The sequence below is a fragment of the Pipra filicauda genome, unplaced genomic scaffold (genome assembly GCF_003945595.2).
Source record: "Pipra filicauda isolate LSUMZ 115617 unplaced genomic scaffold, ASM394559v2 scaffold256_size1097316_pilon, whole genome shotgun sequence".
Classification (NCBI taxonomy): domain Eukaryota; kingdom Metazoa; phylum Chordata; class Aves; order Passeriformes; family Pipridae; genus Pipra; species Pipra filicauda.
In genome coordinates, this window is record NW_024104372.1 from 751278 (window position 1) to 769999 (window position 18722).

Below are 18722 nucleotides of genomic sequence, written 5' to 3' on the forward strand. Positions count from 1 at the left end.
AACTGTTGTGTGGATAGATCAGTTCCCCAGGTATTTTCCTAAGGAAGCCTAGGACCCCAGGTGCAGAACCATGTAAGCATATACAAGGGAAATCTGCACAGCAACAGCCACGGTCAGAACTTGGTCATTACAAAGGTGCCATTTAGAAGCCTTTGATAAGAAGCTGGCTTAGGACTACCTCCAAATCCTGGATGCACATTTGCTCTCTGAGAATTGTATTATATTGTTATCAACATAAAGGCTGCCAGTCATGTTGCAGCAGCTGTTCATTATTTCAGCCAAGGTAAAAACACTGTTATTACACAACTACTAGACAGCCCCCTGTCACTGTCCCTACTGCTCCTGCCTGTGCACCACGATGTGTTCAGAAGCCAAACTGCAATTCCAGTGTGATGGTGGTCCGCTGAAGTCAACAGAATAGGGTCAGTGTCAGCAGTTACAGGTAACTGGGCAGATGCTGCTAGAAATAATTTTCTATCAAACTGTGCAACCTTGTGACAGCATGCTGCAGTCACATCAGCTGTAGCGGCCTTTGCTCTGTTGAAAACATCTATGTGGGGACTGAGCAATGCACACCTACTGGGTTAGCAGAGAGAAGGAGTGAAATCAAGAGCTCCTTCATTTCATTTGCTTAAAAGCTTAGCTGAAGCCATACCATCCAGTCCATAGGAGATCTAGCTAGCCATGCTAATCACAGTAGTCAGAGTTCTGTCTGCAGTAATCTAAAGATCAAAACTTGGAAGCAAAAAGACACTTGCCCATTACTTTAGATCTCTTCCTTTTGGAGGGTAACTTTCCAAATTGCTTTGAAAAAAACCAGCTTTTGAGGAACTCTCTATATGCAAACCTCTAGCTGTTTTGCCAAAGGCAACCACTCTTCTAAAATATAGGAACACCACCTTTTAATAACTGATCATGTCACCATTGTAGCAGCTGAAGGTTTGCCAATTTCCCTGTAGCCATCAGGCCTTTCAAGTTACCAGATAACAGAGGCTGTGCATTTCTAAATAGTCCCAAGAACTTAGTGTAGCAGTGTGTTGCCTCTGCAGTTGGAGGAGTCAATTAAGCATTGATTTCCAGGGACACATCTCATCAATATGAGATGTACCACTGCACGTTGCAGGTGTGCAGCACAGTCCTCCCCCTTTGGAACTGCTCTTCGTATTAGAATCCAGGCTTTTGAAATTTGTTTTGTACGTTTAAATCCTTGCTCTTCTTTATTGTCCTGATATGAATGCACAGAGGAGAGGGCCAATCTGCATATTGGCAACCCAGAAATCAGAGAAGTTAAGCTCCTTTGCAATGGCAGTTGACTTGCAAAGCTACAGGAGGCTGGCAATATGTGAAAAACATCTGAGCAATGTAAACAGAATAAGCTATGTTACACTCAACTGTGACAATTCTGTGTGCACAAGCAGCTGCCACGGACCAGCAATCTCAAGGTAACTCATGAGCCATGATCCTTACTGAAGTAAAAACAAGGGGTTTGTTTGTATGACATTTTATCTAAACAGCAAAGGAAGGACATTTTATTTAGTCAAACATGGATCTTAGTATTACTGTGAAGACTAAATTCAGGATTTTTATTGATGGAATTAAAATACTGAACTGGCTTACTTAGAGATAACAAGAGATTAGCTGATTTAGTTAGAGCATGGTGCTAATAATGCCAAGGTCACAGGAACTCCATATGGGCCATTCACTTAAGAGTTGGACTTGATGATCCTTGCGGGTCCCTTCCAGCTCTGAATATTCTGTGAAACCATTGATCTGTGAAAAAGCTATGACTGTGAACATGTTTGTTTATACCAGATTAAAGTCCTCTGCCTTAAATTTAGTTTCTGTCATTTCACCTTACTACACTATAGCTTAAGAATGGACTTCTACAGCAGAATGGTCTCTCAAGATGCACCTTAAAGCGTTGTCTAGCCTCAAATGCAAATTAGCGTATTTCACAGCAAGCTTTCACTGTCCAACTTCCATTTCCATAAGAAATGCTGCTCACTTTAGTACTTATTTGTAGTAGCACGTTCAGAAAAGTTTTAGGAACTGCAGATATTTTTTCACCTAAATTGATTTGAACATGTCTGATAAAAAGGCTACCAAAAAACTATGAGTGGTTTCTCTTCTTCCTTGCAGCTCCATGAAAATAACCAGCCTACCTCCACAACTTAGGCATTCCTCACCAGAGATCTGAAATGGCTCTGGAGTTTCCCTCTGGCATTAACAAGGTTCGTTCATAAGTACCTACTTAAGAATCTTTGTTTTGGATTCTCCCTAACACAATATCAGATTTAAACTGTGCTTCAGCTGGAGCACTCATAATGAAGTTACTTCCATCATTATTAGGTTAGAAAAGGAAGCAGCATTTGCTTCGAGAGAACACAGATAGGGTTCTGTGAAAGTTCTGAAAACTTGGGAGATGGCTGGGGAGCAGTGACACAATCCTTCTGAAACTCCTCTTTGTTTTCAGGTCTTGTGATCTCCCAGAATAACCATTTCCTCACCCAAGTGCTAGATAAGAAACCGCATTCCAGCTTCTTTGCTGGTCCACAAGGCAAAGACAACTTCATTTGCATCTCAATGTCTTACCTGGTCACAGGAGTCGAGGAATGATGCAATGGATTTCTTGCCCTGCAGGAAAGAGCAGTACCTAGGGCCACCTCTACTTCAGGGTTAGGATTTCTCAAAAGCAAAGCAGTATTACTTTCCTGTGAAGTTTTCTGATGAAAATATTTTTTTGTATGTGGGGAAAAAAAGAGTTCTTTTGGTTTCTTTTTTCTTTTTTTTTTACCTTAATGTGTTTTGGGTTTTTTTATAGAGGTTAGATACTGAGTCATATCTGAAGTCAGCTTTGAAGCTTTGACCATGGTGTAACTCACATACTTAAAATTTTAAACTTCAGTTTGATTGATTCCTCATTCATTACTCAGTGTTTCCTCCTAATTTCTGGCAGGTAGTAATTTCTGTGTTTTGGGAGATTTATGATTTTGAAAGTCAACCAGGGGAAATAGTGGGAGGATGCGGAGAAATATTGTCTTGAATTGCTGACGTAGAAGCCCACAAATACAGAACAATTTCCATGTTGTGTTGATGTTTCTCTACAATTTAAAGGACACTGGTCCTTTAAATCCTCCTTATACTAAGGAGGATATTTTTTACTAAGAGATAATTTTTACTCTAAAGTAGTTACCATTTCCTGACTCTCCTAATTTAAAATTTTATTGTAACAAGTTGGAAATTGCAAATCTTGTCTGCATTGTAAAGTTCCTCTGACCAAGACTATTTTTTTACTGCCCATGTGTACTCTAGAGATCAGAGTGAAGGCATTTTAGCAGATTTCAAAGGTTTCGGGAGGATTTCATATACTATTTAATATATGAAATCACATTTTGTTTTAAACAATGATCCAACATTTCTTTTTTGAAACGGAAGCAGTAATAAAGTTAGAGAATTATAAATCTTTAAGTGCTCGAGTAAAATGTTCGTTCTTTTGCAAACCATTGTCAACAGTTGCAAAGCATGAAAGACAGATCTGTCTGTCTCCTGTTGTTCTTGGAGCAGTAGTGTCTAAAGGGCAAGCTGACATGCTGGAAAGCATTTCCCATGATAAGGTTAGAGACTGTGAGTGAGGTGAGGAATTATTTTTAAACTTTGAAGTTACAGGCTGGGCTCCATTAACAGATCATGTGAGAGAAGGTTAAACAAAGGTGCTTGCAGAAGAGGAGAGAGGCAATTGAAACAACCAAATATGGATCTTAAGTTTGTTTTCCTGAAAATCAGGTAAGAGGAAAATGAGTGCATCTGCTTTTGGGGTAAGAGCAGTGGTGACTCGCAACTGCTGCCATTCCTACTTTACAAACAGCAGGACTGAGGAAAAAGGAGCAGTACCATGCTGTTGTGGCCACTGAAATCAAATGAATGACCTATGGAGAGATAACTCTAGGCTCTTCAACACTGAGATTAGCCTTGTTAAATCATAATTCATCTTTTTTCCTATTTCTGCTAATCAAGATAAACGGAAGGATTACCTAATTTGCGGAATGCGAACACATTGTATAAATCAGTGAAAAGCACATCTGCCAGTCTCTGGGATTCAGTAGAAGCATTCTCAGCCCATTGACCCCCAGGATGCTGGCAACTGCTGTCAGATTTACATAATAATTTCATATATTTTAATAACTGCTTAGTCACTGTGGCAGGCACACACTACACCAAGTCTTTCTGGCCACCAAGGACCTACTTGATTTGAATCTTCTCACTATCAAGAGAGCAGAGTTTCTTTTGATCTGTCCTTCTTTGATCACCCTCAACCCGTGAAGCATCCTAAATGTACACCCCAAGCTTCAGGACAGTACAGCAAAGGTAAAGGACTTCTGTGATGGTTCTCCATGAGCCACTGTGAGTGTGTGCAAGAGGACATTCATCTGGGTGTAAGATGAAGCTGTTTCAGTTAGTGGCCAGCATGAAACAAGATATTTTAGCAAACTGTTTCACATCTCAGCAGTGATTTGATGGTCCCATGACAAGGCCATACATAGTGCAGCAGCTGCAGAACCGACAGCTGAATGCTGCTTCTCTGACTTGTCTATGAACAGCTATATATAAGCCTTTGCAATTTCCTCTTGCTCCATAGGGAAACATCCACAGGGATTTCACTAGACCTTGCCCTTGGGCTTGTAGAAAAGCATGAGTGACTGACACAACATTCATATGATCACTTCTCATCTTGTCACCAGAGTCTTCCTCTGTTCTTAACAGGCTATTGCTTGGTGTGTGGTCATGCATTACTAGAAAAGTGCACTGGCATGGGGTGGTCACTGTTGTGCCTACAGTACCATACAGCTGTGCTGGACTGTGGCTCAGCTGCCTAATAGTCAGACCTGTTCAAGCCAAGCCTCACTATTCCCATCTCAGAGTCCTTTACTTGCAGATTCCTACATCCCTGAACTATATCACTCAAAGTAAGACTTGGGTATGAGCCAAGTAAGCTGTTTTACACACTGGCTTGCAACCAACTCATTACCTACAATATCCATGATTTAATGCAAAAATTTGGTCTTTGCCCATGGCTGGAAAGTTGTTTGATGACACCCCTTTGTTCAGAGGCTGTCCGGATGCTGTGTACCTGGATTGCCTTCTGCTCTCTTGCCTCCTGATAGTGGTTCCAAACCCTTCCATTAGCATAAAGGGCAGACAGTTGAGCACACACTGCAATTCAAACATAGCACTGGCTGCTTCCTCTCCCCCAGCTGACTTTTTTAAAAAGATTTTGTGTTCAACTGTTCAAAACTGTTCAAAACAGAGGCTATGTTTAAGGGAGAAGAGTTTGGACTCCCTTCAGTGCTCTTTAATTGGCAAAAGCTAGGGAAGCCCCTCTGGGGTGGGGGGTGGCACAGGAGCTGCTGGCAGATGTGTCAGGAGAATGCACTAGGACAATTAGTTTGCCAGGGTGAACACAGTCTGCTCTAGCTACCATGTCTGCTGACAGAGGCTTTCCTTGCTGCATGTTTCAATGCAAATTTTCAGAGGCCCTCAGTCCTGACACTTGGATCTGGAACTAGGTACATTCACAGTCTGTCCGCAAAATGTTAATCTCCAAATACTATGATGAAGACAGAGAGAAAGAAAGAAAAGGAGGAAGAAAGGAAGAAACATACAAAAGAATCAACTCACTAGAAGTCTAGAGTTTACCTTATTTTGTGACTATTTTGACAATATGTACAGTGGCAAATATCAATGTAAATATTAAAATATTTTTTATAATTATTCATTTTTCCTAGAAGAAGAGTATTTTTGGAATTGGCTTTGTAGTGTGGGTTTTATTTGTGTTACCAGGACTTGTTTCATGGGATAATATATCCATAACTCAAATATAAGTTCACACACATTGTTTCATCTGTGCTTTGATGGACTGAATTTGTACTGTCCTAAACCATTTACAGATTTTAAATCAAAATGCCTAGAAAGAATAGTAAATTATTAATGGAAAAATATACTTTAGTGATGTTCTGCATTTAGTATACTATGATTTAAATTAAAATGGTCCTTCATAATAGTATTAAAAATTTCTCCCCTTGAAGCAGAAGTTAAAACTAAAACTACAGAATTCTCTAATCAAATACTGGATTAGACTTGGTTGAGCTGGCTTGTAAGATTCCCAATACCACGGAGAAATTTGTTTTTTCCTCCTCTTCTTTACTTCTCACTGAAAGACAAGCCAAGCAGAAGTGGCAAAATCCAGCTGGGACTGGCCCATACTTCTTTCTGTATTTGGCTACAGTTAAAAACTACATGTAAAACATTGCTGATTGCAATTCAAGTCTTTGGTTGCCTTGTTTGTCTGAGGGGGACTGGAAATATTAAATCAGTTTAGAAAATTCTGACTCAGATAACTGTCTGGCTTTTCATATTAGCTTTGCAAACTGGAATTGATACAAACATGTTTTTAAATGATAGCAGAATGGCTAGCATGGATCTCTGCATGTTTTAGTTCTGGTTGTAACATGCCCTTTTAACCTGGACTTGGGGCAAATTTTGTGCCTTGCTGATGATCCTGTCAAATCCAGTGCCACCAAGGTTGTTTGCTCCTCCCGTGGTAACCTCATTGAGGTGGAAGTCCATTTCCTCAGCCACAGTCTCCTCTGCCGCCAGTGGTCTTTCTCTTAACCTTTTCTCATATGAAAAAGGTTGTGTGCTGATGGCTCCTCATGCAGAGTGAAAATGAAGACAGAGTTCCCGGGAGCGACTGACAGTTGGCTTAAGCAGAATACATGGGATTTTTTAACATTTTTCCTAACTTTTCCACCCATCAAGTCAGTTCATAGGCCTTTATAATGCACTTTTATGCCTCAAATTCTTCAAAGCAAAAAGGAGCAGAAATAATCTCTTCCTCTTTCCTGTCCACAAGCTTTTCCAGCAAGACCATTGACTCTATAAAATTTGATTTCATTAAGTGTCACTACCTTATCACTAGCTTTTGAGAAAAGCCGATGTCAGCAGCCACCCTAGATATTGTGTTAATGAACATTGTATGTTTTCAGCTAGATCTTGATTGAAGATAATCAAAACAAAATAAAAAGGAGATAACAAAATACCTCACTGAAATAGTATCACTAGAAAAGGTAATGCTTTGCATTGATTGAATACCTTCCTCTTCCACCAACGTTAACTAACGATGTTAATTAAGTTAATTAAGTCCTGTGAGAGAGTAGGGGATCAGTCCTGAAAATAATTCAGGACTTGCATCTCCATAAAACCCTCACACAGCTGTCAGGACTATTTTCTACATATTTTCCTAGCTAAAGCCTGGTTGCGGAGACAAATTCCTTGGGCTGACAAATCAGCATATGTGTCACTGCAGCACTGCCTAAACTTTAGGGGCAGAAGATGAAAGCCAATTCTCAAGCTGACTTTTTTCCCCCCCTTTTTTAAGATAAATTGTTAGTACGTTCTTTGAAAAGGCCCTGAACCATTTGTTTTATGCAAAAAACAAAAGACAACAAGAATTCATCAGCTGGCTTTGTAATTCATTCACTCAGATGTAGTTTCTGCATCTTGAATTCACTACAGGCTCAGAGGAGAAAAAAACAGTCTATGGCCCAATGAGGTCTTGACTGACTTGTTGCTGTTCTCCTCAAGCAGAGGAATTCAAGAGGATGCTGGTTACTTGTTCTTACATACTAGAGCAAAGGTACATTCACGGAAACTCAGCTGCAGAGTGCAGTGGGTTTGGTTTTTTTTCTGATAAGACTGCAGATAGTTGGGCCATGGCTCTATGAATGCTAAGCAGGTGAGATATATCATACAGGAACAGTTTTATCCTCAAGTCTCTGGACAACCTTATCCTTTCCTTCAGTTATGTACTTGCAGTTGTGTATCTGCATAATTCATGTGCCTGTTGCCTGTTGTTTTCCTCTGTGTTTCCACTTTGTTCCTCCCTCCCACTGGTTCTGGGAACCACCAGGGTTACCTCACATTTCTCAAACAGGTTTTTGAAGTTAACCCCAGTGTTTTCTCACTAAATTGCTGAGTGTGCCACAAAGCAGGGACTTTTAATAAACAGGGAGTGCGAGCAGAAATTCAGCAGAATTAGTTTTTTCCATATTCCTGTTATGGAAATTGGAAAATACTCAAGTTTCACATGAATCATAGTGAAGCACACACAATGTTATTGTGCATCCTTTCATAGGCTGAGATGAAAGTGTGGAAGTAAGAGTAAGAGTTTTGCTAGGTAGGCAATGCAAAATAAATGGTGAGATTTACACTTGCCCCGCCCACTCCTTAGACAGACTATCAGTATCTTCTCTTTGTTTTTCTTCCCTGAAGAATATGACACCTAGGGCATCACATCGTCCATGTGTCTATTTTCCTCCTATATCTTTTGAGGACATTGGCCATTGCAAGTCAGGTGTGAAAGGGAGAAGTCTCCAACTTGCCTGGAAGGCAGCAGTTTGATAGGAGAGAAGAAAACCAAACCAGAGCCTCTGCTGGAGAAAAGCCAGGGAGACCAGAGCTGCCACAAAATGTGCTTGGCATCTGCACTGCAGTGTTCCCCCATTTGAGCACCTACAGCTCCAGACTGGCACAGCTCTCTTTTGCTCAGTGGGGATGGGAAGAGATATGGAGAGGAAAGAATGAACAGGAGACAAAACAGAGTTCCAACAATAATGAAAATTCATTGGTTCTGCCCTTCCACTACTTTTTCTGCCATCCATGTTGGCCACCTGTCTCCACAGCTGGTTTTCTCATTTGCTTGCAGAAGATCCCACAGCTACCTCTGTGTCTTTACTGTAGTCTGACAGATTCTGAAAGAATCATCACTAAAGGTCAACATATTGCATGAGGAATCCATTATTTAATACACATTTTAAAAATAGAACACTTTCCCATTTCTGTAGGTGCCATTGGCAGGAACGTCCAGCCATCCCAGTTCTGAAGACAGTGAAAAATTTGCTTTGTATGCTTGCTTGTCCTACAGCCTTTGTAGAGTTTTCTTTTGTCACTGGAATAACTTGATTTCTTCTGAGTTTCCTCAGACTGGAACAGATGTGTTTGTTTTTTTCCACATCCCCCTCTCCTTTTGACTAAAAAGTCATCTCCTATGCTCTAAACATACCTGAAAACTTTTGTTTTCCCTCTTCTCAAATTGTTGTCCAGCTATCTATCTACACGGAGGAGGTAACTGAAAACATGAGGCAGAAAATGGTGTGGAGGACATTCTCTGTAGAGCCACCTTCATTACGGAGTCTGGTCAGAAAGGGTTAAATTCACACACCACAAACATGGATGGAGGTGGCACTCAGTGCTTGACCAAGAAAGGCATTATGCTTTCCCTTTGAAAGATGACACAACTCTCAGACACTTGTTGCTGTAGCAGAAGTAGCATGTGCCTACATACATTTCTGTCCAACCATGCATTTCCAGAGAGGTTTAAATGTGAGAAGCAGGAGCCCCACTAGCACAGTGACTTCAAATGCATGTGTCCACGCATGACTTACTTGGCTAGCAGCTACAGCAATGAAACAAGTTTTGCCAGTAGCTTGGGTCCACATAGTCTTTTCCCCATTAAATAGGTCACAACATTGTTTTTCAATTTGTGTTCTTGTTTACTGGATTCTTACCCTGGCTGACAGATAGCCTGAAGGTACGGTGTTGCAAAGGGACAGTGGAATGGCTGAAGGTCCTCTAATGAGATGTATCCCTCCTGTTGCAATACCCTTTGTATCTCTACAGAAGCCCCTGTGCAGACTGACAGGAGGTCAGTGAGGGGAGAAGTTGGGGGTCAGAGTTGTGCTATGCAGGTTGGTGATTGTGCAATGCCGTGTCCCCAGGCAGAGACTTAAGTCAGTGAAGCAGTGCACTCCAGTGTCTCCCTGCACCAGACACCTCCCCTTATTTTACCAGAATGCATCACATGCAGGCTGTGCAGGAAATTGGATGTAATAGATATCTGGATATATTGAGAAAAAAAAAAAACTGTGTGAAAGAGCCCTCAACTCCTTTCTTGGGTGACTTGTACAGATTGTACCTCCAAGAGTGACAGGGGACAAAACAAGACCATCTCACCTCCAAACAGCAAGTGTGCTGACAGGAGTCGAGGAAGAATTGTAAAACAGCCAAACAAAGGAAGAATGTTGCAATGGTCATTTTGAAATAAACCTGTTTGTGACGAGCAGTGACTGTGGCAATATTTACGCTATGATTCATTCCAAAGTGCAGCACCTGCAGTTTTAGCGTGGATGGCTTTTAGGATAGAAGCAGCAGCAAATTCTATTCTAACATTTAATGATGAGAAAGCAAGCATTAAAGCCGCTCTTGGCTCTGGTTCTGCATTAACTTAAAGTAGAACTCGTGTAAGGGGTGTCTGGAAGCATCTTTCCACTGCCAGGTGCCTGTTGCTTGTAACTGACTCTCAGTGGACAAGGGTTCACACAGTTGTTTCTCTCTCTGTATGCACTTGCACTTCCTCTTCTTTTTTATGTGACCATTGCAATTACAAGAAACTCAGCTGGCATATATCTGACCACATTAGAGCTCTGAGGATGCCCTCAGAAAGTCCCTTACACTGCCTTCCACTCCTCCTTGATGACAAGACTGAACTTTCTTATCTGCTAGATTGTCGGGCGACAACATCCGTCTCTGTCTGTAGGCTCCAGGCAGCTACTAGCAGCCTCCTTACAGGAGTCCTTGCAGACAGACATGCATGTTATTCTCTCAGCACTACTGATAAACAAACCGCTACAGCCAGGAAGAGGTCAGAGGTGGTCACTGCTTTGTATGCCTGGTTGTTGATGATGTTGGAAGGCAGCCTTTAGAAACTCATCAAATTCCAGTGGCTACCAGTGGGAGCTGCATGTGGTAACACTGCAAAAACAGCTCTTCTTGGGGAATCAAAAAGTCAGGTTCCTGTTACTTTACAAAAACTAGGCTTCAGAATATGGGACTGCACTCCCACTCCTGCCCTAATAATATCACTAATACCTAACCAGTGAAAATGCCTGGCTTACTGGCCATGTTAGCAGAAGAAAATGAGATCAGGAAAGAAAGTGTCTACAGATTATTTCCTCTGAGAAGATCTTTGCTTCCAACAAAATCTTCAACATTCAGACTTCTCAGTTCAGTCCTCAAAGGTACTCAGTGTTTCTTTCCTACAAGGGCATAAAATACTTGAAAGTGCAGGGAAGAGTCTTCAAACAGACTGGTTGGAAGACTCCTCTGCTTAGCACTACACATGTTATTTTGGTTTTTCCCTGTACTTAACTACTAGAGTTAGTTTGGAACAGTTTAAAGAAAACACCTTCAAACACCTAAGGGGGAGAGGGGAAATAAGAATAAAACAGTTGTTCAAATACACAAATGCCTATCCAAAAACCTGGAAGAACTGTTTATTTTGGGAAATTTGCTCACTCATGTTTTGCCCTTCTCACCTGTCTTTAATTTTCCACTCAGAGGAATTTTTGTTTCTTTTCCTTTCCATTTCAGACAATAAAGCTGATTTTCTGTCTTCTAAGTCAATGCAAATGTGCCTTCTTGGGAAGGCTTGCCCTGGAGAATGGCCCCTGCAAACAACCTATGTGTCAGCCACGGCATGGCAATTCTGCTGCTTTGAGGGTGCAGAGTGAACAGATTAAATGAAGACTGTTCTTCAAATGCAGGATTACAGAGAATCCTTTAAATTCATAGGATTTGTTAAAATACTAGGGAAAATGCTTTCTGATTCACTTACAGAAACAGTATGATTTGTTGGCTTGTTTTTTTAATGCTTTCCCAGTCATAGTGATCTAGATTCAGGTCTTGAAACTATCAGTGGTATTTGGTGTGCAAGAAATGGAAAACTGAGACTTGCTTTGTAACAGTACTTTGAATTTAAATTAAATTTGCTTATTATGTTGGTTTAGGAAGCAACATTTGCAGCAGCTGCTGTATATCTGTAAAATAAGGGATTTTTTCCCCCTTCTTTTCAAACTGAAAGGAAAGCAACAAGTCCAAATGTCAATAGACTAAAAATATCCAGTGGGTATAATGAAAGAGATGAAAGGGGTCAGATGACACACAGATGAGTTTTGCTCAAAAATGTTTAATGGTGAGTAATACCATATTTCTTCTTCATGTTCTGTGCCTTTCCATCCTCATTTCCAGCTAGCCTCTCTCCTCCCAGTGCTTGTTTTGTTGCAGCATGTAAAGCCTAGCTCTTGTTGAGGTGAGGTGGTATGGTCCACATAGTGCTGCAGGAACACATCAGACCCTGTACAGCTCTCAGGAGTTTAGCAAAAGTAATGGTCGCTTGAAGGATGAGAGCTCCTGCAGCACTGAGACTTGAACCAGTTTTAGAAACACTCCCTGTGCCGAGCTGCAGCCCAACCCTCACAGGCGGGGTAGGACTATTATCTGCCTGCACACCAGAGGGCTGGGTCAAGGATGGATTCTGTGACTTCAGCAGTGCCACAGGAATCCTGTGGCACAGGCAGGAGCACAGCAAACTTCCTTTTCCTTGCTTCAGTACTAACGTTGTATCATCACCAGATGGACCAGAATTAGCTGTACCCAGGGAACTTGAGAAGAGAAGGAAAGACCAATGGATGTCATTCCTCCATTTGCTACCTGGAGTAACCCGGTACTGAAGAGAGAGGGTCCTGAGTCAGGAGAGGTCAATACCACAGTGGTGCATTTGCCATGCTGCCCTTTCCTCCACAGCAGAGCAGAGGTACTTGGTGTTCAGGGCTTGCCTTCCTGGTTAAACATTCCCCAGGGTACAGGCTCTCCCAGCTCACATTTGCCAGTGTTTCTGGGTTTGGGATAGCTGCTGTTTCCCTATAAGCAGGTAGAGAACTGTTTTAGTTCCTGCTAAGGGCCACTGGCACCTAGACAGAGTTTTACCAGAGCTTATGGAAATGTTTTTAGTTAAAACAACTATTGAACTCAAACCTTTACAGAGTTTGAAACTATTTATGTGTGTGGTTTACGAAGCAGTTTAGCTGATTCGAACCAGCATTACTGTTGAAAAAATACATTCTGGCCCTTCCCTCTCCTGTCACTTCTCATTCCTTCTCTAAGCTGCAGAAGCAAGCTGATTGGGCTGCAGACAAAGCCTTCAAAGCCAAGTGACAGGTTCTTGCTGGATTAGTGAGCTGAACTGGCTGAACATGCCAGGTACTAGTGTGAGCCCAAAAGTCTGCAAAGCAAAGGTGGAGAGGACAGGTCTCCCCCCTTTTAGTGCAACACAGCTTTAGATTAGTGAAAAATACTTGGGAAAAATGAACCACCAAAACTTAGTGTTGAGACTAGAGTGCTAACCTGAGATATGGCAGAACTTGGTTAAAGACTCTTCTGTGTCAAGCCAAGCAGAGGTTCACACCAGCCAGAATCACATACACCTACACTTCCATACACATATATAATTTCTGTTTATCTCTTTCCATTTTTGCCAAAATATTCTGGACTAAAGTAAAAATAAAAAATAGAAAAAGCAAAACATAAAAAACGCAGAAGTTGCTGCAATTGAGTACCTAACCCTGCTGGCTGTCCTGACTGTAGTTACAAACATAAATGCACTCTCACATGCCAGCTACTCTCCAAATAAGAGTTGTCAGCATTGGCCAGATTTGTCGATCAGCTGCCAGCAGTCTCCCAACAAAACAGATGGACTAAGGCTTTGAACTGTGGCTATGATCCAGAAGAGCACCTGCTCCTCTCTGCCCCAAACACGTAATTACGTTAGCTGCTGCATGCTTATTTTTGTTTACTGTTTCCCAATAACCTCTAACAGTGCTTCTTTTAAAAGAGAGCTTAGATAAAGCTGAACACAGTACTTACTAAACTGTAGGGAGAATTACACTCCCTCTTGGAATGAATGTAAAGGGACTCTGCCAGAACAGGACATACAGAGCACTCCAGGAACCCATACCAGAACATGGGTTGGCTTTAGAAAGAATGGCTTATCTTATTTTCCATGTGCCTTGTTTACCAGGACCGTGGATGAACCAGGGCCTTCCTCTCTCAGGACCCTGTCTGCATCATGGGGAGTAATGAAGAGGATCTGTCATTGCCTCCAGCTGCCATTTAAAACTGCCTCTGCTCCCTACAGAAAGCAGTGTAGATGTTTTGCAAAGGTGAATGCCATCAATATGTTTTCCAGTCTGGTTATTTCAACACTTAATTATTCCATTCCCACTCCCCAAGGTGCTTTATTTACCTGGCTCCTTGGAGCTGGCACTCACAAGTAGGCTTCGGGGAGCAGAGGTTAGGAGGAGCTTTCCTGATTTGAAACTGTTACTGCAATTTGGTGCCCTGATGGACTAAAAGCTGAAAGGAAGGACTATAGCTATTTATGATATAGCAAAGCCACATAGCTTATGAAATTTGTTCCTCGTGCAAGAACATCAACATTTTTTTGACCCAAGACTCTAATTTCAGTGTTTGGCATCTGCACCTTTGATCAACAGTTACTAGTGTATAACATCCTCAATCATTAAACAAGGTCAAGAAGCCACTCGTTTCACACATTTCCTTCTTTTTCACATTCCCATTCTACCTTCATCACCAATCTCCTGTCATTTAATTAATAGAAACAGCAGGAGATGACAGAGAATATTGAATAAAGTCCCTCTCTCACTTATAGCTATGCTGCAGCCCTCCTTTCTCCACAGTGGTGTCCAGGCCACCGTCCCATGTCAACTACTGCATCTCTGCCCATCAGCAATAAGACAGTGCTATCCATGGCTAATGATGGGAAATGTGAGGAGACAACATGTCATCTAAACTTGTGTCTACCATAATATTATGGCTGTGGCTTTAAATACTTTTTACTGTATAACATGATTTGGACAATATCTCTCATTAACAGTGCGACTGATTCAAACGCTAGTAAGAGGAAGGACATCCTCACAATTAAGCATGTGTCAGATGAAAACTAAGTGGCAGAGGCAGTTTAATAACCTTGCACCACACCCTGCGTGATGTCAACAGAGCACTCAAGAAATCCCTGTTGTTGGCCATGCTAATGGAGGCCCTGCCTGAATTACAAATATGATATAGTATGTCTCCAGTTGGGATTTTTAAGTGTTGGGAAGCACCCTCTGGTCCACAGTAGAGAGTCTTCTGCTGGGCAGATACAGGAAACACTTCTATCAGCAGAGAAGGCAGAAGTCGCACAGTCTTTCTGTGAGACAGTGAGTGCTCTTGGACAGTGTTTCCAATGAGCAATTCCAGCTGAATTTCTTAGTCCTGTTTCAGAATATAGCCTAAATCACTTACACTACAAGCTTTCCATACTTCATTACATTTTCTAGATTTGAAAAAGACAATTGAATTTACTTGGCAGATAAGTTTTAAAAGTGGAAGTTGCAGAAAGAGGATACAAACACCTTTTTGTCCCATCAGAAATGACTATATTTGCATGACCTTACTGCTTCCCAAAATTGTCATTAGCATTGTTTGCACACTTTACTTTCTAAGGTTAACCTCAGCTGGATAAACATGTAGTGTTGTGGGCAGATAACAGGAGTAAAAGGATAGGCAGAGAAATGTAAGCCCTTGAGTAGGACTCAGACTAGGTCTGCAGGACAGTTCCTCCAAGTTACAACAGGAAATTGGCTTCAGCTTATGCAAAATGTGGCTCTGGACCTGTTGGATATTAAGAATAAGGTTGTAGCAGCATAAGTGGTCCTTGTAGGTCTAACCACTGTAAAAGAACCATAAGCTTCATGCTTACTGTGTATGCACGGATCCACAAGACTCTAAAGACCTGTTTGGGAAGGTAGTCTTCATTCACTTCTATCTGTTATACAAAAGCACACCCAAGTCATGTGCCTGCTGTGGCAGTCACTATGTAGATGTGTAAGAGGGAGTTGTGGCTCCAGATTGATAGTGGATTAAAGGAGGTTTTTTCTATCAGATTTTGAAACTAATTCTTCTAATGACAGTAACAATTTGCATATTACTTCACTTACTAGTCAAAGTGAACAGTCAGCAGCAGTCTCTATTAGTAGCTTATAGAAAATTGCTGCCAAAGGTTATGTTTCTCCATTGGAGAAAACTTTTCTTTTAGAGATATCACTGAAGCCACATCCTAAAAACAACATGGATCAGAGATGAAAATGACAACTATTTGCTGAAAAGAAGTGGTTTCCAGCACTGTTACAGAAATCAGCTTCACTTCTGGGAATGAAAAAATGGAGCACAATGAACACTAAAAGAAGCAGAATGTTCCCCTTACTGCTTAATGAAGTGGTATTGGGCTTTACACAGCTACATATGAATGTCAAACCTGAGTTTAGTGAGATCCCTTTGTGCTTACAAAGTCTGTTCCTGAGCTCACTGGTGGAATGTAAAAGATTGCATTAAGTCAATAACACCATGAAGAAAAACATAAAGCAGTTGCACCCCTGTTCTCTCCAATGTGGTATTTTGTATTCACAGGTAAGGCCACAGGAAATTCAGAGATCACATCCACACTGCACAGCTGAATTTTGTTGGAGTTGGGACCATGGTTGAACTGATGGTAGAGAGAGGCCTTGGGACCATTGTCTTTATCTGGCCAGTAACAACAGGTACCCCATCCATTTGCTCTTTTTCCATGCAACCCCTGGCTCACCAGGTGCCACAGATGGCATTTCCCATGAGTGATATAGCACTCTTCCCTGCAGCGAGCAATTTAAAGCAGAAAGGTGGGTCCCATAAGGGAACTGTGAAACTGCTGCACCAGCACAGAAGACTAGAATGTTTAAATAACTAAATATCCTTACTGAAGAAGAATGTATAAAACAAGCTGGAATTTCTCACCCGATATGTTTTTTTTGGTGGCCATGGGAATTCCTATAGCACTTTCCTAGCTATGATAGCAACAAATAGGATAACTGCATAGAGCTAAATCACAACTGCGGAAGTACTTCTTCCTGTAACACTCCTGAAAGTTACTCTCCCTATTTTGCTAGGTACAAACCAACACTGGGTCTTGGAGAATGAATGGCAAATGGGAAGTCATGTGGTTACTTTGTATTCTGTCTTTATATCTGTCCTGTACACCCAAATTGACAGCAATAGATTAGGTTTCATATTTTCCTGGGAAGGCAGCAACAAGTGCTTTGCAAAACACTTCTCAGCTGTGTCTTATTACCTGGGGTAAAATGGTATGGAAATCCTTCTTTTCCCAGTAGCACTTGCAAGCTCTGGGCCTTGATTCAGTTCCTGAAACATACATAGAAACTGTGTTAATCCATCAGTTTAAATATTCATGCAGCTGCTTTCTAAACCTCTATAATCAGACTGATATTGCAGGTCATGCCTTAAGCTTCCTCCAGAATCTTTACTGGCACTTGACTACCAGGTGTAGCAGCTGCAAGTGATATTTCCTTCTGACCATGAACAACTGAGGAAATTTATCTCATCCTATCTGATGCTAAGTTGGTTATGGTGACTCACCTCCTTCCATGTTTTCCAGGTTGTTACAACATTCTCCAGCTGCCAACACAGTCCCACGGGTCTGTAGAAAACTTTTTTCAAATTGTTCTAGTTATAGAGGATGGTGGTTAATTCCTTATGTATAACCAAATCAGAGTCTAATCCTAGCTATCAAAGCCTTTAATGAAAAATGCCTCCAAAGTAATATCTTTCCTGCTTCTTCTGCAGATACATACCTTAGGAATGATGAAATAATCCACACTATAGGTTTAGGAAAGTAGGATCTGCTTCTGTCCTGGGCTTGGTACTGGATTTCATATGCATTGATACCTTGCCTTTGGCACAAAATTCCAGACCTTACCCTCCCTCTGTTTTTCCAATAATAGAAGCTTTGGCTTAGCAATAATTGATTACACTCAACACTGCACAGAATATTTTTTCTCACATTTGCAACCAATAGAAACAACTAAAAAAAATATGCTAAATGCTACAAAGTTATAGTCCTTTTTAGGTAAATTTAGTGATAGTAGGATTTGCTGCTGACCTTCTCTTTGCACTCCCTTTGCTTAACTGATTGCTACATATATTTTGACTTGTAAGCAGTCCTGTGTAGGGGATGTGCAAGTGAGACTGATTCATATTTAGGGAGAAACAGACTAATCAAATTATACTTCTTTATGGCCAGGCTAAAATAGCAGAGTTTGCAATGCAGTGAGCAGCTTAGCTCAAAAAGTCAAGCACGAGGTGACTCAAAGAGTCATACACACACCATCTTTTAACATCAGCAGTCTAACCCCCCTAATGCAAGAGTCCTTCCCTCTTTCCCATGTTTCCCTGACAGAAGTTTTGAACAGCACAACTCTACCCTCCCCTCCCTGTGCACAACAAGCTGGTGTCTCACACAGCATGCAAATTCCAATCCTCCCTCCCCCTCTAATCTGCTGAGGTGCAGCAGAAGCATCCTGACTATATTTCCAACACATAAGGCCCAGAGCTTCTGCCAGTTTGTTACACTCAGCTGTGACCTAGCCCAAGCCCACAAGGAAGATGCCTTACCAAGCTGCACTCTGGATCCTGTGCAGATACAAGAGAATGTGTATTCATGAGCCTCGACACATAGCCACCAGAAATGTCTTCACCATTGCAGCAGGTGTTACACATTTCTGCAGAAGTAAGTGTGGGCCCAGGCTGTCAGCATCTATATGCCAAGAAATCCATGTAAGATGCAGCGTGTCCATGCATTCACTCCTGTTTGAAGCCCCTTATCACCCTGCCCACATCTTAGTCTTCCTCTCTGCCTACGTGATGCAAGTGCATATTAG

At 41.5% G+C, this 18722-nt stretch overlaps 1 long non-coding RNA gene across 1 annotated transcript; it reads right to left on the reverse strand.

Moving 5' to 3' along the window:
• Positions 1–7302: 7302 nt before the first annotated feature.
• On the reverse strand, positions 7303–18470 carry LOC113999315. Its single transcript, XR_003544820.2, has 3 exons — positions 18457–18470; positions 17117–17187; positions 7303–8807 (listed from the first exon to the last, which is right to left on the reverse strand). It is a non-coding gene; the product is annotated as an uncharacterized LOC113999315 (long non-coding RNA).
• Positions 18471–18722: the final 252 nt, after the last annotated feature.